The 26,902-nt window shown below is 32.5% G+C and overlaps 1 long non-coding RNA gene across 1 annotated transcript; it reads right to left on the reverse strand.

The window, feature by feature from the left end:
• Nucleotides 1-3,093: 3,093 nt before the first annotated feature.
• LOC127705081 (uncharacterized) lies at nt 3,094-15,884 on the reverse strand. Its single transcript, XR_007983631.1, has 3 exons — nt 15,556-15,884; nt 10,752-10,934; nt 3,094-3,565 (listed from the first exon to the last, which is right to left on the reverse strand). It is a non-coding gene; the product is annotated as an uncharacterized LOC127705081 (long non-coding RNA).
• Nucleotides 15,885-26,902: the final 11,018 nt, after the last annotated feature.

Raw genomic sequence — 26,902 nt, forward strand, 5'->3', positions numbered from 1 at the left:
ATTGTTGGGTATTAGTTTAAAACAAAAGTTATTTGATCAGTTTAGACAGAAATGGAGAGCAGATATTGACTGTTGATCAAAAGGTTTAGCTTACAAATTGTTTAAACAAAATTTTTGAATATGAAGAATATCTTAATATTTTAAGTGATAAAGATAGAATAACATATTGTAGATTCAGAACGGGAAACAACAAGTTACTCATAGAAACTAGTAGATGGAATAAATTGAACGTAACTATAGATATTGTAATTTATGTCAATGTAATGAGATTGGTGATGAATTTCATTACATTTTGCAATGTAGTTCTTTTGCAAATTTTCGAGCACAATTTTTGGATACTTTTTTCTTGCACAGAATTAATATACTGACGTTTGGAAAACTATTTCAGGTAAAATACAAAAATAAATTAAAAAAGCAGTGCAAATTTATCAGAGTTATAACTTTTCAAGTGAGTCTTCCTGGTTAATCACAACTCGTCGTCCCTACTGATTATTTTATTTTATTTATTTTCATCTCATCTTGTCATGTGTGTTTATGTTACGTTATAACTATTGAAGGACTTCTTTGTATCATTGTAACTATATGGTGTCTGAGAAATGAAGAATTTTGAATCTTTGAGATAATCTATGACTTCTGCCAACAATTTTATGTAATCACTCACCACCTAAGAGCTGACCAGTGATGCAATCATAAATTTTAATTGTGTCCAAACAGTGCCGAAATCTGCCGAAATTTGTACACACACCAAAAATTTTGTATATTGAATTAAAGATTAACAGTCTTTTTTAAATGAGTTTTCCTTCTCTTTTACAACAATAAAAGTTAAGATTTTGATTGCCGGTTTTGCAGTTAATGAGTTGTTTCTCATCTGTATATCTCGAACTTAATATTTGAGATTATATAGTCTTGAAAGTGTTCATACCATATTTGTAAGTTCTGTGTGGAGTCTAAATAAATTGTGAACAAATTAAAAAAAAGACTTCAAAAGATCTGTCATGAACACTTATCTGTTATTTGGAGGGGGAAAACAAGACCAACTAAAGAGAGTCATAATTTAGAATTAGCACATAAATACTCACTAGGGTTTGATAAATATTGAATACCTACATATGGAGCAGAAATTGCTACCCTTCTGTTTCACCTGAGGGGGTCTGTGTTGCTAACTGTTTTCTTTTCAATGTAGTATTTTGTAGACACTTTTTTGTGTAGTTTTTTGGTGTTTTTGTCATGGTGTTGTCAAGTTCTCTTCCACTTCTGAATTTTGATTGTCCCTTATGGAAATTCTCCTTCTTTACAAGGTTTAATGAAAAGGAAAAAATTGGCTGCATTTTATCAGGGGAAATCTCAGTTGATTTACACGTGTTCATATAAGTTTTATAAAATGTCAACAAATGGTGATATTTTTCCTTGTTGGATAATAACTTACTCATACACAGTTATTCTATTTTATATCTTTTTCAAAGACTAACGTTTTTGTTGACCCAATAGTCTGTAATGTTTTACCATATTTCACATTTTCTGAATTATTCAATTAAAGGCAAATAACGGCAAAATCCTCTTATCTTTTCAAGGCATAAGTAATTCATTTGTTTAGTACTTCTTTGTTTTTCATCATTTTATTTGATCAACAATATATACTTTAGTAATCATCAGATGACATTTTAATTGAATAGATGAATTATCGATTTCCTTTTTAGAATTCTACAAACCGTTTTTGTGTTGTTTGAATTTAAACTAATGGCAGTTTCTACATTGTCTATTGTCCCAAATCATATCCATGCATGTGTAACACATCAATTTTTCACTAGAGCTACTTAAATTTTACCTTTTTATTGATTAATTTTTATTGACTTGTTTTGATTTCTCAAAAGTATCGTATCACTGGAAGAATGAACCTAATTATACTCTTGGTGATTTGAATGGTTAAACATATCTATCTGTTTACTTAGACAAAAGGGTGTTGTTATCTTAACATAGAGCTAAATCACTTGAATATGCAAATAGATATAAGAAGATGTGGTATGAGTGCCAATGAGACAACTCTCCATCCAAATCAAAATTTATAAAAGTAAACCATTATAGGTCAAACACGGAGCCTTGGCTCACACCGAACAGCAAGCTATAAAGGGCTCGAAAAATTTCTAGTGTAAAACTATTCAAACGGGAAAATGAATGTATTAATGATAAAAAGATAAAACAGTGTGTCTTTCTATGTTGTGATGTTCCACTATTGTTTCAGAAAAAGGGTGAAGGTTTGGTACCATTAAAACGTTTAAACCCGCTGCATTTGTTTGCACCTGTACTAAGTCAGGAATCTGATGTTCAGTAGTTGTCGTTTGTTGATGTGATTCATAAGTGTTTCTCGTTTCTCGTTTTTTTATATAGATTAGACCGTTGGTTTTCCCGTTTGAATGGTTTTACACTAGTAATTTTTGGGGCCCTTTATAGCTTACTGTTCGGTGTGAGCCAAGGCTCCGTGTTGAAGACCGTACTGTGACCTATAATGGTTTACTTTTATAAATTTTTACTTGGATGGAGAGTTGTCTCATTGGCACTCATACCACATCTTCTTATATCTATATACAATGAATATTACATAGTCCTATCTAGAACAGTTTTCTGTGGCCAAACAATTCAACAAACACACATGGTTGATCCTATCAAGTATATTCTTTTTTAAGTTTGTTAGTGGTTTATCAGTTTATGACAAATAATTCATCAAAAACAGTTTGAGGATAACGCGGCGCTCACTAACATTTTTAACCCGCAGCATTCTTTATGTGCTGTCCCAGGTCAGAGGCTGGTAATTCAGTGATTGTCCTTTATTGCTGTGTATCATATTTGTTTTATTTGTATTGTTTAATCATGAAGCAAGCCGTTGATTTTCTAGTTTGAATTGTTTCACATTTTGTAATGTTGTTGCCTTTCGTAGCTTAATATATGACATTTATGTTGCACATTATTGAAGGTCGTACGACGACCTATAGTTGCTTACAATAACGTCATTGGGCCCCTGGTTGAAAGTTGTCGCATTGGCAATCATACCTTATCGCCTTTATTTATTTGTTGAATTTTAATAATCATAATTCCAACTAACAATTCACTGTTTTATTTCTATGGCTTCTATTGCAACGTGTTTACTTGGTATGATCTATTGGTAATACATGTATATTGAAAATGTTTTTATTATCAGTTCTATATATTACAAATTGTTAAATAAAGTTGATTGATAGTATTATTTTGTTAACAAAAAAAATATTTGATTAAATACTAACTTTGCGGAAAGTGTTATTGAAACGTCAGTAACAATGATAACTCCTTTAAGATTCAAACTAGAACAAATATATTTCACAAACAAATCTAAATAATTGTGTCCCAATGCAATCATGCCACATGCCCTGATTTTGAGCATTGAAACATAAGTACATTTGATCATACGCTTCTGGTTGGTTCGGATTCCATGGCATGTATGATATGAGGGTTCCATCATCGAATTCCCATTCTGGTGTATTCTGAATTCTGTTGCCTTGAATATAGACTTTACTGGCTGTAAAATGTTCATCATCTGCACATAAAAATAGTCCATAAAGGTTATTTTGTTGACTTGAAAAAAAGATTGAAAGAATATGTTAAACTGCTGTTCAAGTTTATGCAAATTAATGTCAATCATAACTGGCAAATGATTGTTTTTAGGAAACATTCCCCTGTTCAAACATTGTCCTTGATTGAAGGGTGGAATAGGGTTATACTAATTTCCCAAATTTCATTGTTAATGTGATATTCAGCTCAGGGGTGGGGTAATCGTAATCTGTAATTGTAATCGATTGTAATTGATTACATTTTTTAAAGGCAGTGCTTTAATGCCTTTCTAGTTGCCGTGTTAATATTTCTTTCCGCGATATCCAACTTATCTACGTGGGGGGTCATTAGGCTCCAAGTAGATCCGGAAAATGTTGATTCTCTCCTCTTCTTATTGTGGTATAAAATGTTTTTTGTCTCATTTCATTTACATTGGGAAATAGAGAAACGATCATTGTGTTTTGTTAGTTTTAAAAACTTTTGATATATTTGTATTTTACATTATAAGCAGTCAACCGATTGACAAACTAGAATTATTTGAATTCCATGTGGAAAGAGGTCGGGTTAATTTCGAGTGTTATCTGCAATCTAGATGTTTATAAATCATTTCAGTCGTTGATATAATAATTAAAGGTCGACTGAACATGAATTATATTATACAATTTAAAGCGCATTTCTGTTTATGCACGCGAACCCGTCTAACATTATTGTTATTTCGCAGTTATATAAAGTAGCAAATTATCGTTCCTGAATAGGTGGCGCCGTGGTAGCCGATCCTGTACTTCAACTTCCGGTTTCTGCACTGTGTAACTATTACAGTTGCATTTTTAATTAACGATGCCAAGTACTTGTTGTTGTGTACCTGGATGTCATTTAAGAGGAGGACATGCATTTCCAAATGACTTTAAAAGAAGGAAAAGTTGGATCAACGCCATGGCCCATACGCAGATTGGACGAGAACACGATGAAATCGTGGAGTCCATCTCAATCAGCTGTTGTTTGCAAGGCACATTTTACTGAAAAAGACTACGTGCAGGAAACTATTCATGGTAAAACTCTATTTTCTTTTTAAAATATATAGTTATATATGTAATCGCCATGCGAATAAACCAAAGTCTGTTTACAACCGCAGAATAAAAGGGGGTGGTTAATTCAAGACGTCATAATTTTTTGGATTACGATTCAATGTGATCTGTTTGAGATTTTTGGTGCTTGCTACAATTATAATGATTTCTTACAAGAGGTATATCATACTGAGAATTATTTTAGCAGTAATTATGCTAATGTAGTAATGACAGGAATGCATAAGCTATGCCTCATAGACTTTCTTGAAAAATATCAATGACAATGTTAACAGGAACAAAACAATGACATGCTCTCATCTATATTATAGTTATTTAGGTACAAACAATGTATGTTTGTTGCATACGTCTCTCATTGTTTGTCCTTTGGATTTACATAACATACATTTTGATGTACATTGAATCAGGCTAACATAGTTTTATCCAGATTGTAATGAATAAATCTAGTTAATATTTTGCCAGGTAGTACAAAGGAATTATAGTTATCTCGTACCATTGTAAACTCGTACCAATGTCAACTCGTACCACTAAACAAAAACTCGTACCAATGCAAACTCGTACCACTGCTAACTCGTACCACGGTAAATTCATACCATTGTAAACTCGTACTAACTTATTTAAATGCATTCAAATGGTGTTTAATGATGAATATATACTTTAATTTCACTCAATACCTCTTAAGTCTGTAAAATGTATATAATTTGAAATTACAATAACCAATTTGTAGCTAATTTTCCTTGTCTAATATTGGATAGAGAAAACCGTGGCAGATTGGCTTTGTTGTCTCCCTTGAATAGACTCTTTTTTAAACTTTTACTGACAACTATTTGATTTAATTTTTAATCATTCCAAATCAGTAACATTGAATAGATTTGGGTATTTTTCTATTGTTTCTAAAAGGAATTTTATTTAATGAAAGAATTTATTGATTGTGTTTTAAAGGTTTAAAATTGTTTATGACCAACAGTTAGAAAGTATGAAATTTATTTTTATACAATATTCAGCACATTTCAGCAGAATATGACCATGCTTATATGATTATACAAGTTGATTAGTTAATAATCACACAATCAAAGGAATTTAATATATTTATTAGCATGGTAATTAAGAAATTACATTCGTATTTTTGTCTTAAGTTTTCATTAAAATCTGGTATAAATTTCAAAGATATTTTAATTTATTGTATAAAGCTTAAAAAAAAAATAATCATAAAACATTCGTATTTTTGTCTAAGTTTTCATTTAAATCTAGTATAAAATTCAAGTAATTCAACTTTTTTTATTTAGTTTACCAAAAAAAAAATCATAAAACATTCGTATTTTTGAATATATTTTTAATGGTATGAGTTTGCAGTGGTACGAGTTCTGATTGGTACGACTTCCCAGTGGTACGAGTTTACGTGGTACGAGTTTACAATGGTACAAGTTAACTTGCTTCCGTACAAAGTATGCATTGCTAATGGAAGTTCATTTAATTATCAAAAAACTTATGTTTTATAACCTTTTTCAGGGCACAAACCCACCATACAGAGACTTAAGTCTACTGCCAATCCCAGCCTATTTTCCTGGACCAAGCAAGAGACTGAATCGTCCGCAAAAAGAAAAATCAGGGCAGTTTCCTGTGAAAACAAAAGAACTAAACTTGATGAATATTGTAGTAGAAATCTAGAGGAAAGTTTTGATTGTAAAGTTGGTTTTCCTGAAGAAGTAATTCATACTGCAGACAGGATTTATGACTGTCCACCACCAACTGCCGAGCTAATGTTGAGCTTCACAGATGGAATTACGCAAACACCATCAATGCCTATATTTTCAGCAGAGAATTTTGAAATGAAGACACGTGACACAGCCATGCATTTTTATACCGGTGTAGAGTTGTATACTAAATTTTTATTTGTTTTGACCACACTTGGTCCAACAGCACATTGTTTGAGATGCATATATTTTCAAATTGATAGGGTGTCATTTGAAAATCAGTTTTTTTATGACTTTGATGAAATTGATGCATTATACAACCAACTTTGAACTGTCTAGATTCTAGATTGAAACTAGTGTTAAGAATATTGTGTAAACATGGATTATTTTTATGTCTAAACAGTGGCGTGAGGCTAACACTTGGCCATTTAGTGGTTTAGTCAGGTATTTTTTGCCATCCAACTTGAAATTAAAGTTTCCTACAACTTGGATTATTATTGACAGCACAGAATATCCCGTGATAAAACCTAAAGCTCCTAGAGCTCAGGCAACCTTTTCATCATATAAAAACAGAAACACTGAAAATACTTGTATGTTCGACACCTGGTGGTTTAGTCAACTATGTCTCTTATGCATATGTTGGTTGTACCAGTGACTGTGAAATAGTTGAAAGATGTAGAATAGTTCAATTATGTGATCCAGGTGACAGTGTGATGGCAGACAAAGGTTTAAATGTGCAAGATTTGTTTGCTCACTTTTTTCAAAAAAAGAAACAGAATTAGTTCCAAAACTCTTATACGGGATAGAAAAGTCTCCAATTAACACGTGCACATAGAGCTAATTATTGGACTTGGCAAAACATACAAAATTCTAATAAATCCTATGAATGGAACTGAAACAAAACTTTCATCTGAAATAACATTTAGTTGTTTTATGTTGTGTAATTTTAGAACTTGTATTGTGCCAAAGAATGCATAAATAAAAGTGACGCAATGAAGTTTGTTCTGATATATATATATAAATATTATTTACAATTACATGCACATGTAAATTGTAATGCATATAAAAATAAGGAGATGTGGTATGATATTCAGTGAGTTTATCGAACCAAAGTGCATAAGAAATGGGTTAAGCAGTTACAGGTGTTACTGTCACCATACAATCTCCAACAATTAGAAAAACTTGTACCGTGTTAAAAATTTCAGAGATCTTACAACTAAGTTTTGTTGTCTCACCTTGACTTTGGTGAATTGTTTATATCTGTTGATGTAAATATAAAAAAGAAGATGTGGTATGATTGCCAATGAGACAACTCTCCACAAGAGACCAAATGACACAGAAATTAACAGCTATAGGTCACAGTACGGCCTTCAACAATGAGCAAAGCACATACCGCACAGTGAGCTATAAAAGGCCCCGAAATGACAATGTAAAACAATTCAAACAAGAAAACTAACGGCCTAATTTATGTACAAAAAATGAACGAATAACAAATATGCAACACATAAACAAACGACAACCACTGAATTACAGGCTCCTGACTTGGGACAGGCACATACATGTACATACAGAATGTGGCGGGGTTAAACATGTTCGCGGGATCCCAACCCACCCCCTAACCTGGGACAGTGGGGTTACAGTACAATATAAGAGCGAACTATAAAAATCAGTTGAAAGAGGCTTAACTCATCAGATGGATAAATACAAATACAAGTGGACGTGGCCGGGTAGTTGTACATCCAAACAACAAAAAGACACTAAGTACAGATCTGAGAGTACTCGCATTTACTGACAGCTAGTTCAAAGCCACAAACAACTGATAAAAAAATCTTGCATCTAAGACTAAATTATCAACCCGTAAGCTCCCTTTAGAATTTTATAAATTTTAGATTTTACATTTCTGAGTTATCGGGTTTTATTCATTAAAAAAGGGGGGATTTTTCAGTTTTTGGACAACAACTCAAAAATGCTTTAAGCAGTTCGCATGAAACTTTGGTGAATTATTTATAGCTATTGATGTAATCTCCCTATTGATTTTCATAAATTTCAAATATGACATTGAGAAGAAATTGAACTTTATTTGTTTATAGTCTGGCAACAGATTTATTAAGTATTGCGCAACAGCACAGTGTATTGCACAACAGCAAGAAATCTTTAATTGAATATAAATTCAATTCATATAACCGATTTCAAGTTCTTTGACTACATTTATTCAGAAACTATAATATGTCAAATATTTAATTACAATCCAAATTCAGACCTGTATCAAGCTTGAATATTGTGTCCATTTTTGCCCCAACTGTTCAGGGTTGGACCTCTGTGGGTGTATCCAGCTGCGCTCAGCGAATCAGTTTATTACTTAATTAAGAACTCCTTTTTGTCGAGCATGCGACTTTTGTCGCAGAAAGCTCGACATAGGGATAGTGATCCGGTGGCGGCGTTAGCTAACTTCTTAAAAGCTTTATATTTTAGAAGGTGGAAGGTCTGGATGCTTCATACTTTGTATATGGATGCCTCATGTTACGAAGTTTCCGTCAGTCACATGTCCAATGTCCTTGACCTCATTTTCATGGTTCAGTGACTACTTGAAAAAAAAGTTAAGATTTTTTGTAATGTTAAATTCTCTCTTATTATAAGTAATAGGATAACTATATTTGGTATGTGCATACCTTGCAAGGTCCTCATGCCCGTCAGACAGTTTTCACTTGACCTCGACCTCATTTCATGGATCAGTGAACAAGGTTAAGTTTTGGTGGTCAAGTCCATATCTCAGATACTATAAGCAATAGGTCTAGTATATTCGGTGTATGGAAGGACTGTAAGGTGTCATCTGATCTTGACCTCATTTTCATGGTTCAGTGGTTATAGTTAAGTTTTTGTGTTTTGGTCTGTTTTTCTTATACTGTATGCAATAGGTCTACTATATTTGGTGTATGGAATGATTGTAAGGTGTACATGTCTAGCTGGCAGGTGTCATCTGACCTTGACCTCATTTTCACGTTTCAGTGGTCAAAGTTAAGTTTTTGAGTTTTGGTCTTTTTTTCTAATACTATATGCAATAGTTCAACTATATTTGGTGTATGGAAATATTTTATGATCTATATGTCAGTCACGCAGGTTTTTTTTTTACCTTGACCTCATTTTCAAGGTTCATTGTTCAGTTTTAAGTTTTTGTGTTTTGGTCTGTTTTTCTTAAACTATAAGCAATAGGTCAACTATATTTGTTGTATGGAAGAATTGTTAGCTGTACATGCCTGCCTAGCATGGTTCATCTGACCTTGACCTCATTTTCTTGGTTCATTGGTCAATGTTTAGTTTACTTGGTTCATTGGTCAATGTTTAGTTTACTTAGTTCATTGGTCAATGTTTAGTTTACTTGGTTAATGTTAAGTTTATGTGACAGTTGTAATAAAGCTTTATATTTAGGACTATCAACATAATATCAATGATTAGTAAAGAAGGCGAGACATTTCAGCGTGTGCACTATTGTTTCATTCATAAATTACTTTATACTTGGAAATATAATTTTGCTTGGAGTTATAGTTTCTAAAAAAAGTATTGTCTTTGAAAGAGTTGACATGTTGCAATGTACATTTATTCTACATAGTTCTATGGTACCAAATCGAAAGTTTATATTAAAGAAAGAAGTCAAAGGTTTCCCATCATAGTTTAGTTACATACATTTTTTTTGTACCTGAGGTCGTTGAATATAGATCATTATATAAATAAGGAGATGTGTTATGATTGCCAATGAAACAACTATCATCCATACATTGTACTTACTAGTAACAAACCACATTTGCAAAGTTGAATAAAATACAGTTGATAACATTTACTTATTACTAAAAAGAAAATGCCAAACTATTTTAAACAGTATTTGACTATAAACATAGATAAAAAAGGTACAAACTGGACATAATGCACTAGTTCATAAACAAGTGAGAACAATCGCCTTCATATAGTGCTCAGAATATGACATTCATAAAACTTTTTCAATATCATTAGAGAACTCTAAATCTTAAATACTGAAAGCCACTTCTGATAAGTACAATGTACTATGCAAGATAATGATATAACTGGACTAAAAATACACACAACCTGTAATTAGCTGCCTTTACAGCGCTTTCGCGCTTTGATTCAAGCAAGTAATCGACAGTTATCTGTAATCGACAACATTTTCGATTACATGTAATCGTAATTTAATCGTTTACAACAAAAATTGTGATGTAATCATCAATTACTTTTCGAATACATTTCGATTACTTTAGTAAAATAGTTTGATGAAATATAACCTAGTTTAAATGAAAATAGACAACTGCATTTACTGTGTGTGAGCTAGTAGACCAAAATAAAAAAACCTTGTCTTACATATTGGGGAAATGGCCATTATACTCACATGCTAAATATGAATACAAAACGTTTTGTACTTCATGACTATCTATCCTGACCAGTGATGCATTTTCTGATTGACATCTAGAAACAGTTTCCTGGTACGTTAACTCAACATCATAAAACTTGATGCACAGCATGGGACTCGATTTATACGTATATCCTCCTTCTGTCGGACAGTTTTTAACATCTGTAATATTTAAATTGCAGAGTGATATCCTGTATAATAATGTAATAAAAAAAAATCTTTTTACCTCACAGAAAGTCTATTTTGTCTAGTGACTCATTAAATATCTATATTGCATATATTAACAATCATACATCAAGATTCCTACCTCATATTGCGAATATTCAACTGAAAGGATAAATATTCAAACCTTTTAGTAAATATAAAACGGAAGAGGGGTGTGACCCAAAAAATGGGAAACATTTCCCCTTTAAACTCATCACAGATACCAGGATAAAATTGTGTATGCCAGACGCGCGTTTCGTCTACAAAAGACTCATCAGTGACGCTCGAATAAAAAAAGTCATATAAAGTAAGAAGTTGAAAAGCATTAAGGACCCAAAATTCCGAGACGTTTTGCTGTTATTCGTTAAAATGAGTTATTAATAAAAATGTCCGTTCGAGTCATTTTCTTTAAACAAACATTTTTGTATCTAGCTTATGTCCGTATGTTCATCCGTCTGTTCCGTATCAGGCTACCATGTTACGTTATTGAAATTTGCTTCATGAAACCTCTTTCTAAACTATTGCAATCAGAGTTATTGTGAAATTACATACCCTGAGGGCGGCGTGAATCAAATGTGGATACTTAAATATTCCACAGATCTGTTAGAAAAAAGTAAGATAACAAAAATACCGAACTCCAAGGAAAATTAAAAACGGAAAGTCACTTATCAAATGGCAAAATCAAAAGCTCAAACACATCAAACGAGTGGAAAACAACTGTCATATTCCTGACTTGGTACAGGAATTTCCTTATGTTGAAAATGGTGGATTAAGTCTGGTTTTGTAGCTAGCTAAAACTCCCACTTGTATGACAGTCGCATCAAATTTCATTATATTGACGATAATGTGTGAACAAAACAAATAGACATTATAGGCAAAAATGTCAAAAATAGGGGAACAGCAGTCAACATTGTGTTATAATCTTAATGACTATAATGGCATATAGACAAAGCACATATGAAAAAATGAAAGACAAGAATACAAAAAATGACCAAAGCAGAAGAACACAATGGCGGGATGTATCGAGCCACACACAACGTCAGTATCTAGAATCTATACTTCAAGACCATCATGTATTATTTGTGAAGTTGATACGGAATATTTATCAACAAGGTCTTGGTATCTTCCGATGAACTTTTTTGGAAAAAAGACGAGACGTTCTTTGACATAACCCTGGTTCATCAACTTTCTGCTCAGACGCTGGTGACGTTTTATAAAGTTTTAGTAGCAGCTGCAAGCTCTTTAATACCAAATGAGTTGGGAAATGTATATCCCATATGTAGGTGAAGTTGGTATATTGTAACTAAGGTGGAGGAAATTGATAATTTCAAAATTAAAATCGTCTCGTTTGTCATAGATTCTGGAACTGAGATGACAGCTTATGTCAAATTCGAAGTATAAGTCTATAAAAAAATGAAAACAACACGTTATTAACTTCATGTGTCCGAAGCTAAAATGAGGCGGAGGAAGCCGTGTCTGTTGTTTCTCTAATATTGGAAGATATATTAATGAAACCCAATCAGAAAAGTTTGGATTGTTAATGGAAAAAACATCATCAATATATCTGAATGTGAAATAAAATGATCTGCCTTCTTTGATCTTTTTGTCTTTGCCAGGTGTCTGAAGGAACTCCGACTCATATGAAAATAAGAAGAGGTCGTCAAGGAGAGGCGCACAGTTCGTTCCCATAGGAATGCCGACAATTTGTTGAAAAAGTCTACCTCCAAATTCAACACATATGTTGTCAATAAGAAACTCCATCATACTGATCACTTGTTCCTCTGTGTAGCATGTTTTACCATTTTGTTCACTATTAACAAAATATGCCATATGGTATCCCAAAGTAATAAATTTATAGCGTATACTACCATGTTTATATTGAAAAGCATTGTTGATTATTTCTTTTAGTCGATTTTTTTAATTTCACATGGGGAATGGTGGTATACAGGGTTGAAAAATCAAAAGTTTTGATAGAATTAATTTCAGTGAAAGATCGAGATCTAAAATTATCAGAAGTTTTTTTATAGTTTTTTAGAATCCACATATGGCTAATACCACTACGCGAGTAAACAGTTTCACAGTATTTCTGAAGACTTTCTTTCACTGCGGACAGAATTTTTGTCAAGTCAATCTAATGGACAATTCTTTTGTAGAACAGTACAATGTACCGTTGTTTGTACGGAATTTTGTGAAGCTTAGGTATCCAATACAAACATACGATCTATGTATCTTACCTCTTTAAAGGGTATAAAAACTTTCGACTTTTCTACCGTTTCACAAGTATTCCCATTCCAAATATAAGGAAAATTGAAAGAATTGGTCTTACTTTGATTGATAAAAACTAATGGCCAATGTAGATACTAGTACCAATATCTTGTTTTATGGAAGGTCTTTTAACTCATACTTTGTAAAATAAAAACCACTCTGATTAAAGAAAAATAATCTGTTACATATTTGTTACGTTTGGAGGACGTGTTTTTAACAAACAATCGGCATTTCAATAGGAACGAACTGTTTTCTACTTCTTGCCGACCTGTAAATTCATTCATGTAAGGCAGAGTTCATATAGAAGCCTAAAAATCTAGGAATCTCCTTTAACTTCACGTACCGTTGTACATATGATGTCCACTCACTAAATAATTCAAAGTTTGGTGACTATGTGGTAACGGATCTATGCCATCGATACAACAGATACAGTTAAGTCTGCTTCATATCTAGAAATTGACAATTAAGGTCGGTTCAAAACAAAACTTTAAGAGAAAAGAGATGATTTCAGCTTCCTAAATTTAAAAATTTATTTGAAATCCCATACTGGTCTAGAAAGCATTTTTTATTAAAAGTTATGCATGGTGTATGAATCTGTTATAAAAATAGGTTCAACTTCAAATGTACAATCATGAACAAAGGAAGTTAATCCAACTCAAATGTTTGATTTGCCTGGCAAAATACAATAAAATGTTTTATTTTAAAAATTCACAAAATTGCAAAATAAAGGCAATCTTTATCCCTCAGCGCTAACAAACACTATGATTCTTTTTTGTTTTTACCAAGGTGTTGTCAATTTTTCTTCTACTTTTGAGTTTGGAAATCCTTTTGGTATATTTCACCTCTCTTTTTAGGATGCGCGAAATTTATGGATAGGATTAATTTCATTGACTACTGATAAATTGTTGTTGCCGAAGTTTCGATGAGGTATACTCATCGAAAGAAATTATATGAAAAATTTCATTGTAAGAAATATCCCGCCTACATTGTTGAAGGAATTTTTATGAAATGTTTATGAAATGTTTAATTTATAATCGACACAATCTTGGTTGATATCGAAGATCAGCACTCATCAATAAGTATACCCTCGTAAACATATTTTGGGAGGTATATAGGAATTGTCCTGTCTGTCCGTCTTACCGAACCAACTTTTTTGTCCTTTATTTTAATTTTCTTCAAAATTTGCAGAATAATTGATAATGATATGCAAACATATTAGTGTAAATGAGTTTGTATTCTGTTAAGTTTATATAAAATCTTGGTTGCCCTTTCACAAAATATCCTTTTTAAAACCGGCCTCGTCATTGCAACTCCTTCGACATGAAACTCAGTACAATGTTAGATCCTTAAATAGAGACGTGCATTTGTAAAGGATGTTCCGGTCCACTGGGTTATTTTTAGTTATGCCTTTTCAACTTAGAAATTTTAGCAGAACTGACATTTTCAGTTTTACAGTTCCTCTGACATGGTTTATGATGTCTGTATGAAACTAAGTTTATCCATGTGGTTATATGATATTCCCGTCTATTGAGTTTTTTAAGGGTTATGTCAGTTTCAACTAAGAAGTTTTGACACTGTCCAACACCCAACTTCTTTAACATTTGTTTGATTCATTTCAAACTTTGTAAAATATTTGATCATGATATGCAAGCGTCGTCAAGTGAAGAATTTTTGAATCCGTTTAGTCTTTTAGTATTTACTGGATTTGAGACCCTAAGAAATGTAAATTCTATAGAAAATTTAGTAGAAGCACTATTAATAAAAAAAAAAAATGAGATGTGGTATGATTGCTAATGAGATAATTTTCGAAAAGTGACCAAATGACGTGTTTGTACGCCACTATTTGACGCCATACGGCTTTAACATTGAGCAAAAACCTACATTCTGATCGGATTTTATGAAATTCAAATCATTTTTTTGTTGTCAGTAAGGTTTGGACGAGTTCGATAACCAGCGCCTTCCGACTAAAAACTGAGCAACACAAACCCCAACAAAACCCGACCAATCTTAGGTGCTCATGAAGGATAAGCAGAGCATATGGCACCTGTTATGTTTCCAATGGCCAGTACAAATTCGACGATAAGTCACATTCGGTGATGTTTCAATCGAAAAAATGAGGGGAGATAGTGGCTACGACGATTAGAACAAATCCGTCGTCAACTGTGACACAGATATTCCATAACGGTCAATCAAATCAGTATGGCGTCCGTCAATTTTCAAAGGAATGGATACAACTATACCACTAGGAACTATTGGCCCAAAATATTCCTTAAAATATCATAACATTTAAAAAAAAATTTATTGACAAACTAACCTTTCAAATAGTACATCCTCCCCTTTTCCACGGTTCCATCTGAATATGTGTTTAACCTAGAGTACATATAACAGATCTTATTTTGTTGGTTGTAAGACATTGATGAACATTGTGTAAGTTTATTGCATTGTCTAAAGCACTCTATACTGGTCTCTGTCGTCATAGATTTAACAAGATTTCCTTTCATATGTTTATTCCTCAATTCTTTTCTTTCTGTTATTTTAAGAAAATCGCCATCAATAGGTTTTAGAATTAAAGTCATACAACTAATAACTATAAAATAGAAAAAATTCAAGAAACTAGCTACCATTTTAACGTGGTGTTTTTACTTGAAATAATTTTACTCAACTAATGACACGGTCATAATTGAGTGCTTTTTGATGATAATGATTTACAAATGAATTGTCTTTCTCGAAAACACAGTGATTGCTAATATATTATTCAGTTGTCAATGATTGTTATCACTTAAATTATAATCACTAATGTACGTGTCGTCTGCAAGTTACATATCTAAACAAGAAACGAAAATTAGATTTTCTATATTTTGAAGCATAAAACAGGAAATTCCGTACAATAAAATCGATAGGGAATGTGTCTTTCCCCTTTCCTTGTATGTAACGCTTTTTATTTTCGGTCAACAATTCCAACAAGTGAACATAACAGGCCATCTAAGCATTGAAAACTTTATAAAAGGATTCCCTCTCTATTTGCACTAAAAGTTCCCAGGTTGCTTTTACCAGGATGATTTTGACATTGGTCAATTACGTCATGCCATACGTCATTACTCTAGATTCCGAGATGGCACGTAAATCTTAAATAAAGCAGTATAGTTGAAAACTACAGATGTGTTACTGAGTGTAAATGACTTGGGAAAGTACAAAACGTAATTTTTATCATCTATCAATTTTCTACGTGTAATTTGTCCATAAAACAAAAATTGTAAAGTCGAACGACCCCAATTTTAAATAAATACACTTGCGCATATATTTGCTCTGAAAGGCGAAAATTTTGAAATATTACTTTTTATGATATGAAATAAAAGGGAAAAAGATATCAATTTAAAACAAATGAAAAGAAAGTATGTTAGTATTTTATGTGTATCTTATGCTTGTTGATATTAATTTAAACTCAGTGCCAGCTGCAAATTTATATTTAAGTAAATTTTCCACTTTTTTTTTTTAAATATACATATGCATAGAACTGACCACAATAGGTCTTTAAGGGGCCTATTTGTTTCTATATAGTAACATTTTGTACTTTTTTTCTTTTTAAGTTATTGTAACACAGATGTATGATAAGAGTCATCACCACTCCAATCTCCCCTCCCCCTACCGCTGAAATTACAAAAATAGTAAAATTATTGTTATTGATAAATGAGCAGATTAATATATTCTGGACATTAAATACTGAAAGGTCACTCGTGAAGTCAGTATGACGTTATAAGCATGTTGAAAATGACATATTTGACCCCAAAATTGCCATTTTACAAATACTTTTTTTAACAAAATATATATGTGCCAAGCCTTTACCAAAAATAGATACTTGACAATATTTCAGAATAAATATATTTCAGCAGTTTTTGCAATGTATTCAAGAAGTTTGAAGTCTTAATGTGATTATGTCAGAATAAAGTCTTTTGAACATCTCAAGGGCGGTGTCTGGTACATACAAGACATTTTGATTTTCGAATTCAAGGGACAGAAACATTGGCCTAATCATACATCCTCCCTTACAGATCATGAGGTTATTCTGGTGTTATAACCGCACAGTATATCTGCTTCTTTGAGATATATATAAACATGATATCAATCAGGATCCAAAATTCTTGATGGCTACTGTAAAACCTAAGTGGTGTCGATTTAAGTCCAGGACTGATATGCATAAAACCACTTAAGTTTAGATATCAAATCGTAGTACTAATTTATCGTAGGACATGTAGAAAAATCCGTCCGTTCGGAATAATTCTTAACTTAAGTAGCTTTATATATTTTTTCCAGCATTTCAGCTCAAAAATGAACTACAAAAAGATGAAACGAAAAAGACACAAAGTACCGATTTAAGAGCACTCCCAGTAACTTACAACTAATAAAATCTTAATGTTTGGAAAATCTCACGCCCACTGTATGTTAAAATATCCTTTAAAAAACTCTTCCAGTGTCTGTAGTTTGTTCATTGTAGGTCCAAAATGTATGCCTTATCCAACATGTCAACATTTTCTTAATTTCCTGCCATTCATCCTTGTTTAACCTTTTTGCATGCCTATCAATTTATTTTTAATTTGTTAAATGAATATTTATTTGATATTTGCCACTGGACGTGAAGCAAATATCAATATATCAAAACATTGTTGCAACACGTGTGCACATGGCTTAGAAACATATACAAATGAGGCAGATTGTACTACAGGGATATAAAAAAAATCGGAAATAGAAGAAAACAACAATACCATGGAAAAAACAAAAAAAAAACGACATAAGGATAATTACCACTACACAGAAAACTAAAGACTGAGCAAAACGATTAATTTATTTTCCACTTCTATATAGTTTCTTAACCATAGTTTTGTGTAAGTAGTAATAAAATTATTTACATCTATATCATGTACAAGTATGTTAAAATGTATAACACTTTCCGGGATAACAAACAATGTAAACATCTTGCAGAAATAAACAGATTTAAATTAACTTTTTATGGAGTGTATGATTCAAACTCGGTACCATAATCATTCTATCATTCTGTATGTTTAATTCTGTCGACAAGCGCATAACGAGCATTGATCATATAATAGATAAATAACATATTGGTCATTCTACGGTGGTAATGACTATTTAGGGTTGCCATGTAAAATAACATGATTCTAAGATTATTACTGCACAATATTCATTGTTTACTTGGAACTTATATTTGAAATTTATTTATTTAAAAAAAAATATATAAAAAAATGAGTTAAATTGTATTTCTTTTTTTTTTCTCTATTTATGCATGTGTATACCTCCAACAGATAATACAAAATTAATTTTTAATTCAAATAAAAAATATCGATTTAGTTAGGCTAGTTACTGTCTTATTGTATGTAATTTCCAAACAAAAGCATAATCAATTTAAGCTATATTTAACTTTTCGTAACTTGCCGGGTGCCTAAATATAGATGTGGACTGTATGACTACGATTCCAAAAACTTAAAATAATATGACAGAAACAACATAACCGTTGGGGAATTTCATCATTTCATGTTCAAATCTTAAATTGCTCAGCGTTTGTCTAGAATTAGATTTAGTAGGAGAATGCTCCCCAACTTGTAGGTTCTAAAACCTAATGTTATTTTGCCTTGCGAAATCTAATTTCCATAGATGCCTTCATGCTAAAATAATGTTAATGTCACATTTATGAAGTGTTCATAAATGTGTATACTTATGTATATGTTTCGGGGACGAGATGAAGTTGTATACCTTGGGTATTAACCATTTGTCTCAATAAGAATTTAATTTACAATTACTTAACTGACGGCTTTTCGTGCATTTTTATTAAAAATCCACAGTTTAAGAGCATTCCGTCCAATATTTTAGAATATCAGTTTGAATTGAATAATTGAATGAATCATTTGATTTTATTAGTATTACAAAATACGTTTTGTCTATGAAATTCAGATAAATTGATGGATAATGAATGGATGTTTGACGTCCAGTAGCATATATGAGGACGAGCACATCTTATCTCGACCAACCTTTATATCGTGTACTTAGCCGATAAGTTTTTTTTAATGCGGTCGGAATCGAACCCATGATATTTCCGCATTCGAGCATTTAAGCTACCACAGATATCTCAATGGAGCCTATTATAACATTGTTTGTATGAATTGTTATATGTTATATGTGATATATGTTTTCAATTATTAATAGGCTTTAAAAAGTTATGTTCTTTGCAAATCTCAACATTAAGATAATTCATTAAAATAATATATGAACAGTGATACACAAATGATTTAAACATTAAATTACCATACCTGGAACAGTTTGATATGAATATGACTTAAACAATTCTTTTTAAACTTTTTAAAATTTTGGGCATCCTTATGTTTAGATAGTAAGTCACGTTGTTTGTCGTTTTGATACAAGACTATCAATACAAAACCAACATTTAATCATAAAAGTTATATGATACTTTCTTTCACGCTTTTTAAATTATTTGCCTTCTATTGCAATTCGTATGTATGAAAAATATTCGTAAGTGATGTTATAAAGATCTTGCAATTATTTGTACACCTTCATTCATAAAGTTGAAGTGTAGAAGTCATTTTGAAACTCGAATGTGACATCCCGGATTTAGACTTATCATCGAATTTGTACGAAAACGACGGATGCTACATTTGGAACGGAATCTGCTTATCCTTCCGCAGTTCCGGAGCACATAAAATAAACCAAGGTTCGTTTGGGGTCTGGTATCTCAGTTTTCAACGATGTGTTTTATAAAAAGTTGTTTTTCTTTTCGTCGTTTTTTTTTTGCCATGTCGTTGTCTGTTTGTCTTCAACTCATGAATTTGAATATCCCTTTTGGTATTTTCCGCCTCTCTTTGTTAGCATAAAAATATGTGACTAATTATCAATTTTGATTGATTGGAAAACTTATCAACCGAAAGTGTAATTAAAATATAGCCTACAATTGGGCGTATCACATTTGCGCCGATTTTATAATTTCAAGTTCCATTTGCTCCTTTTTGCATTTTAGTGCTGTGCTTTTTTCATGGCGAAAAGAGGTTTTATTGTCCTTTAACACTTTTAAGGCTGTAAATAGATTTTTATATCATTTGATATTTTATTGCTATACTCAGTTATTTTAGTGGATGTAAACAGAGTGCTTTTAATCTTAAAGTTGACTTGTTTTGCTCGAAATCCTACTTTCACCTCCCCATTGTGGGCAGGGGGCAACAGTTATATGCATGTTTTAACTTTGATAATTCATAACATATGTATAACTGGCTAGCGGAAGAGGTTTATAATGATAAATAAAAATAGTTTTCACCTGTAATTTACCTGTAAAACAATCGGAGCAAATGAAAGAAATGATCGGCGCAAGTGAAAGAAAAAATCGGCGCAAGTGAAATGCAGATCGGCGCAAATGCAAAACGCCGCTACAATTTTTAATGAAAATCCGATTATTTTATCGTTAATTCAAAAGCTATATTATTTTTTTCACAAACAAATCTAATTTTATGTGTATCGACATCGTCGTGGAAAAGGGCCTGGTTTTGCGCATTGACGACTAAGATAGTTTGATTATATCCTTCTGGTTGTCCTTGATTCCATGGCATGTGTGTTATAGGGGTACCATCATCAAATTTCCTTTCTTGTGTATTCTGATTCGAAAACCTTGTATACAGACAAAATTTCCCGTCACATGCTCATAATCTACAAATTAAAACAGTCTGTTATCTTATAATTTTTCGTAAACACTTATTTTTGAAAATTTCTATAAGTTGTTATACTTTTTACAAAGTTAACAGATTGAGCTTAACGAATAGAAAATGTAAAATTAGTTCGTTAAACTACCAATAAATGCATTTATCGTCAATTTGTACATTTTCCCTTTGATCTTACTGCCTAATATTTTTAAGATCATGAACATGGCCCCGTATTTACAAAAGCTACGATGCAACATGTCGTATCGTAACTATTTATCGTAAATATACGACATGCATATATGGAAAGCCAACGGGGTCAAAATTCGTAATTGGTAAATTGTCAATTTGTAACTTGTAACTGTGTAATTTTAAAAATTCTTAATTCGTAAATTGTCAATTTGTAACTTGTAACTGTGAAATTTCTAAATTCTTAATTCGTAAATCTTGTATCTTTGTAATTTCAAAATTCTTAATTCGCAAAAAATTGTCAATTTGTAACTTGTAACTGTGTGAATTTAAAATTCTTTATTGGTGAAATGTCAATTTGTATATTGATGTTTTGTAACTTGAAACATGTCGATTCGTTAAATGTCGATTCGTTAAATGTCATCGTTGTATTATACTAACGATTATTAGAGGTTTCTCAACATCTTACGAACGGACGAAACTCGACGAACGTATCGTTAGGGAGCTGTAATTTTATGCAGTAAAATTTTCTACCGATATTGCAGCGTGTTTAAAGACAACAGTACACAATTTAATATTCATTTTGCAACCTTGTAATTTATTGTTGTGGTTAAACATAAGTGTTCCAATTGGTTTTGTGTTGTTGAATGTTGCGTAACCTTACGTTGAGTTTCGTTTATTTACATGTCGAATATACGTTCGATTTATCTCCCTTATCCATTTAAAAAGAACAATGTTTTTGATAGTCCTTGTTAAAAAAAAATCTGCGCATTTGGTTTGCATTTGACTGAATGATTGTTGGATGTTTTTTTATAAAACGTTCAGTGGCGAGTATTCCATGCATTTCACGACGATATTAACATCTGATAAAGGATTGAAAAGTGGTTGAGAGGACACAAACTTTATATTTAAATCTCCAACTCTGGACTCAAAGTCATATGAAACCTCAAATTAAAAAAAAATTATGCATATGTTTTTTTATAACTTAATTGATAGTTTTCATTATAAAACTTGTGTACTTATACTTTTTTCTGAAGAAATTTTTTAAAATTGTCCACATTTAGAAGAAGTTTACTTTTTTTTAATTGCTTGCTTCCAGGAAGCAATTCGCCGACATATTTTCCATATGCAAGTGACCTTATCGTGACCCTCCTCGTAAAATTCCGGTGATCGCAATACGCATGGATCTGTCATTAAAATGAACTATTATCTGATCGTACATGGTATACACGTGCTCAATATCCATGCTTCTTTGTTGATTGTTTACTATAAGGTGACAATCGGTAAACTACGGCTTCAAAACACGACAATTAAGTAGCTGCCATATTTTCACATCATAACAGACAGAGAGAAAAAAAAATTGACGATTATACGATATGTTTGCGTAAAAAATGATAAAATCGTGTACAGAAGACTAAGTTTATGATATATAATACAAGAATTCAAGAATTGGATAAACATTATTTTTCACCAGTCACTCGTTTCATATGACTTTAACATCTCTAGCGCTCGACTTTAGATCTACAGCGCTAGACTTTACACCCCAGCGCGCTGGACTTTAAAAACCACAACTCTATATCTGCGTGAGACCAGCAGATCACTGTATTATAGAGATGTTTTGCGTGGATTTATTGGCCACACAGACTAATATATCAGCAGTGCATATGGCCTAAGCTAGTTCTTATAGTTCAAACAAAGTAGACTAATCTTTTCTTATCCTTAATAATTGTTGACAAATAATAAAGATTGAATTTTGAAAGTCACAGAGAAATGAAATTTGGTCACTTCATAAACAAATCAAAGGTGGCAAAAAAGGTCTAACACAAAAACTCGTTAACCATAACCCATTTTTCATATATTCTGATTGATATTAATACATGTATAAGTGTAAAACAACTTCGATAAATATATATATACATCTTGAATAAAAACGCATAAAGAGATAAGATGTGGTTTAAAACAGTTTAATTTCTTCATTTATCTCCACATTTATTCGATAGTATTCAATAATAAATATTGGGAACCACTCCTAACAGCAAGAAAAGGCGGTATTTTTTATGTATCTTTGATATATATGTCGTTAAAACCGCTATTTATTTATATGTATTTTAAAAGTATTTTGGGGGAGTCAGTTATATTGTAAGTAATATATAATAAGTATAGTTGTGTGTATTCTAATGGAAAGTATGAGTGCTACAGCACCAACATAACTGATTGTAAAATAGATATTAAAATGTACTTTGAAACAACTTAAATTATACTTATATACAGTAACTGATAAGTGTACGATAATAAAAACATAGACAAAAAGGATAAGAAAGGCCTTGAAAATAAAACAAAAATCAACAATACATTACAGAATATCTTTTCAAGTGAACTTTTTTTTCTCAAATATCTATTTCAGTATTTCCCTTTATTCATTTTCTTGCCAATTTAGGTAGAAAATAGTTCAATAAAAATGATGTAAGGTGAAGAACTGACCATTTGGATTTTATAGCTTTGAGGCAACAAAGTTATCTCGGACCCAAGGATTTTTTTTTTCAAATTAAAAACCGATTTTTTTTCTAGAGTCGTTCACTCCTAGATTAAATTTACCTCTTTTATGCGCAGGACTATTTACCTTTGATCTGAGCCTAGATAAATTTCAAAAATGTTCATTGCCCCTCCAATCTCAACAAAAAAGGACACTAAGTCACTAAGTACACATCAGAGAGAACTCGCATTCAATATAATAATATGTCCACAACTCAAAATGGTTTAAAAGAACCCTGCATGCATATCTTAATGAAAGGAAGTGCACATCCGATAGTCCAAAATCATTCAATAAATGAGTGCTCCCTCTTTTCTCGTTACGGCAAGTTACGTCAAGTTAAGGCGATTTTCGTCCGTTCGTAAGATGTTGAGAAACCTCTAATATGACGACAGATGGCGCTCGGTTTCTTCTTCGGTGTATATTCTTTTATATTTTAAATCCTTTAACTTATTAAACTTATGGTAGAAACATCCCATTGTCTCATTAAAAGGAATCAAAATGGTTCTTAAATCATAAATTTTAACCCAGGTAGATTTATAAATGATGTAAATAGCACATAGTTTTAAACACTTGTTTTTAAAAGTTCACAGTCTTACCTGTATATAAAGTTTTTTTAAACTTAGGCACCCCACCATACTGTAAAACCGAGAACGGAAACGGGGAATGTGCCAAAGAGAGAACAACCCGACCATAGAGCAGACAACAGCCGAAGGCCACCAATGGGTTTTTCAATGCAGCGAGAAACTCCCGCACCCGGAGGCGTCCCTCAGCTGGCCCCTATACAAACATGTATACTAGTTTAGTGATAATGGACGTCACACCAAACTCCAAATTATACACGAAAAACTAAAATTAAAAATGATACAAGACTAACAAAGGCCAGAGGCTCCTGACTTGGGACAGGCGCAAAAATGCGGCGGGGTTAAACATGTTTTTTGAGATCTCAACCCTCCCCCTATACATCTAGACAATGTAGAAAAAACAAACGTACAACATAGTGTGTAAATATCCGTGTAAATATTTGACCAAGCATTAAACGCATATATCCCAAGTGGGAGTGCTCCGATATATAACGGAGAAAAATACCTGTACAGAACAGAACAGTAGGAGCACCTCCATATGGAGTATATACCTAAGTAATTTAAATCATATAGAGGTGACCTCGAATAAACATGTATGTCTACTGTACTGGTCACCACACCTGGTAGGGGGTGTGTCACTTCCTTTATTAAGGTATATACAGATATGTCGCTGGAATGGGCTCCCTCTTCAGCTTCGCAAATATGTTATTGTCACTTGACAGGAAATTTCTATTTAATATTTGACCGGGTCAAAATTAGACTAAATACATGAAATATAAGACTAGGATGAGAAATTTTTGCATTTTTTTTAAGTTGTAATCTCTGTCCTGCCTTTTTATTTTTCACTCTATTTGGTCCTGCCTTTTTTTATTAGTTTATCCTCACTCATTTTTACATAAATTGTCAAGTTGCTCATCCTGCCTTTTTTTTACTCAAAACTCCTGTCCTGCCTTTTTTCAAATTTCATCATAGCCCCACCAATAAATATTGTGGAAAAACAAGTCAAGAACTACACAAAGTGTTTTGAGATTCCAACGAGCAAAATACCACACCATTTTAACTCATTTTTCGTAAAAATAGTAATCGAGTGGAACCACCTTGAAGACACTGTAGTGCGCACACCGAGCGTTGATAGCTTCAGAAACCGCTCTCGCGCACCGTCATTAAATCGACTGCGCTCTCTCTGTCATTGTATTAAAGCCAGTATTGGTATCCACAACGTACTCCTACAGATACAGATACAGATCTAGAATGATTACTGGATCGACGAGACATGACATATACTAGGAGGTGTCCCCTCTGGATATTTCGTCAATGACCATGATCTTAAAACTATGAAACTGTTTCTTTTTTTATTACACACCTTTACCCACTTTTAACCAAAGTGACACGCTACCCCTTTGACCTGTCAGAGAGAAGATCTCGTCATCTCGCCATTTGCATGACAGAAGCAACTCTCTCCAATCTGCTTACCCTAATTTTATTTCTCCATGAAGATCTTCATATATGACAGCTCATTCTACATGTTCTAGAGAGCAAAATATCAGGAATCTGTCAGATGTTATGTCTTCAAATCTAGGTATAACTTTTCGGACAGGAGAGGCGCCAAAAATGGTGTTACAAGAATTACTTGCCGGCGAGAATTATTTTTTGAAAAGTTCTTCTACTGGCTGGTCAGAGAGATGACCCCACAGAAACAATTCTCACCAATAATTTCATTTCTCCATGAAAATCTTTGCACATGATTTGGGGTTGGGCGGGGGGTCTGTCAGGGATAATTTTGGAGAGCAAAATGGTGGTAAACTGTGAGGAGGGGGTAGCCTGGGATCACTTGCAAATTATTTTTTATTTCATATGAAATGCAAATTTCGAAAAATTTAGCTTATATAATACAAACTTTATTGATTAACATCGTGAATCACCTGTTAATTAACGATCCGATAGACGAAGTATGAGATTTGGTCAGGTTGCCAGGCTAAGTAGGGGGTGGCACGGGGGGATACCGGGAGTACGGGGCGTGAAGCAGGAGTTGAGAAGGCGGGAATCGGGAATATTTGGAGAACACCCTATCGGTCTTTTTTTTTGCAACACATTTTGTAAATGTTTATAGATTGACAAGAACAGTTTAGTAGGCATGCATATTAATATACATATCTGTCAACCCTTCCCCCTCAGTCAGAATAAAATGGTCCGATAATAGCATTTTAGGATTAATTGAAAACGGTTATTACCTGGATTTTCCAGTAATGATGTAGCCTTTTATAGCCGACTATATGGAATGTGTTTTTCTCATTGTTGAAGGCCGTACGTTGCCTATAATTGCTTATATCTACTTTATTTGAACTTTGGTGGATAGTTGTCTCATACGGTGTATTACCACATCTCCTTATATCTATTTACCTGAATAATTTAGTCGTTATATTCCGCTGATCTACGACTACTTCATTAACCTCGCAAGAAGGAGATATCGATTACGTGGAGGGACTGAATTATTCGGGTTGTATTTTTAGATAGTTTCCGTTCTCGAACGAAACACCACCTGTCGTCTTCAGAAAAAAAAACCGGGTTCCTGTATACATGTCATATAAAAATAAAAATTATATTTTTCTATTTGTTTTCTTTTATATGTATGTGCTGTACATAATTGAT

Source organism: Mytilus californianus, unplaced genomic scaffold, assembly GCF_021869535.1.
Source record: "Mytilus californianus isolate M0D057914Y unplaced genomic scaffold, xbMytCali1.0.p SCAF_6, whole genome shotgun sequence".
Classification (NCBI taxonomy): Eukaryota; Metazoa; Mollusca; class Bivalvia; order Mytilida; family Mytilidae; genus Mytilus; species Mytilus californianus.